The sequence below is a fragment of the Anarrhichthys ocellatus genome, unplaced genomic scaffold (assembly GCF_004355925.1).
Source record: "Anarrhichthys ocellatus isolate YVR2014 unplaced genomic scaffold, GSC_Weel_1.0 scaffold6, whole genome shotgun sequence".
Taxonomy (NCBI): domain Eukaryota; kingdom Metazoa; phylum Chordata; class Actinopteri; order Perciformes; family Anarhichadidae; genus Anarrhichthys; species Anarrhichthys ocellatus.
The window spans coordinates 13,879,966-13,881,820 of record NW_022280036.1 but is presented as its reverse complement, the minus strand read 5'-3'; positions in this window follow the sequence as shown (position 1 = coordinate 13,881,820).

Genomic DNA, 1,855 nt, shown 5'->3' with positions numbered 1-1,855 from the left:
CCTCTGGGGCCCCCCCCCGCCCTTCCTCACCCCCCCCCCCCCCCCCCCCCCCATCCACCCCCCCCACATGCCACATACACACACCCCAACACAGAACCCAGCCCCCGCCTAGCAGCTTAAACGAACAAATAACTGACAGAAGGAACATTTAAATTCACATACAGAGACGCACATTCACACTTGCACACACACACACAACCTGGAAGTCAAGTAATCATTTAAAGCTCAATTTTAATGACCACACGGTGAAACACAATGCAAAAAATTAAATGGAAGCAGCTTAACTGAAGCCAAACTGTAATGGGACTGACTTCTTCAGATTAAAAAGGAAAGACGGGTGGATGTGCATGGAAGATTCTTCTTGGAATTCAATCTTGGAACTCAGCCTGAATGTGATATTGATAAGGGTATTGATGACGAGATATTGATATGTCTCGTCACGGCATGGGGGTCTATGGTCCGGTGTATGCATTTTCAATTTGCGTGCGATATGCTTGTACAGTGTGCAGAAGTGTTTGACGTGTTCATTATTTTCATAATGAAAACAGTAAACCAAAGTTGCTAGTGGGCAAAATTCTACCCGAGTACTCAGCAAGAGGATTTTCAGTTTTTGACACTTGCATTACTCTCTGTTCAAAATAAATGTATCCTAATGCATTTATTTTCCCCCTGCTTTACCAAACTTGCACCGAACTGCGATCCCTAAACCGGTGTAGAAACCGAACTGTGACTTCTGTTAACTGTAACATCACTAGCAGGCCCATCAGTTGATGATGTCGTCTTCAGATTAAGATACAAATGAACACATCTAATTATTTGTGTCTAAAATATTGTGATAGCTGTTTTTGCAGTTTATAGATGAGATAATCTGGTAACACTTTATAATAACTACACGCTATGAAGCATTAGTTAAGTATGAGTAAACACTTAATTGATCATTTATAAAGCATTGTTCCTACATTAACACTCATTAGTATACAATTCATCAGTTATAAATGTTTTATTCTTGTTTGAACTGTCACCTGGATTGCTTTATTTATGTTTTCTTTTTATTGTTTTTTTTTGGGGGGGGGGGGGTTAGCGTTACAGACTTTAAAGCCCCTTGAGCAAAATTTGTGAATTGGTGTATTGGGCTCTATAAATACAATTGACTTGACTGCAGCATGTTGGAGGCTGATCAATTTTTTTCTTTTATTTTGGTGGAAGGGGGGGGGGGTGTACAGGCCACTGCACCTTACTTCATTTTTGTAGCCATTTGCCAACTCTCATGTTTTGATACCATCTTGCCTGTGTTTTTGCCCCGTGTGAATCAAGAGCTCATTATATATGGCTTGTGATGACTTGAAAGGGGCAACAGGCAATTCAGCTCTTTTTAGCCGTCTCTCTGGAAAGTAACTTGCAGCAATATGCCTTCTGTGCTGGCAGGGATGATACCCGCTGCCTGCTACAAAAGCGAGGGCATGATGTGTTTGCATGTTGGACGCAGCACTAAGGAAGTGTGGGATTACATTTCTGGTAAATTTACTGGAGCATTAATGGTCAATGTCAAAGAGTTAGAAATAGTTGCTAAAGTGTGGCACAAGCCACACAAAGTGTAATCCTACTATGATGTGATCTGTGGTGGCTTACAGGGAGTTTTCTTCTCTCTCCCCTGGCAGCCATGCCTGGTTTCAGACTTTTAATGATGATCAAGGCACCTCGCATTACTGGCCTGAAACAATCTCTTGCGCCTTCTGTATCCACCCACAAATTCTTTCCCCATTATAATTGAGATTGTTCTGCATACTTTTGCAGAACCTTTTGAGATGGAGTTTATATATATAATATATTTATAATATATATATATATAATATAT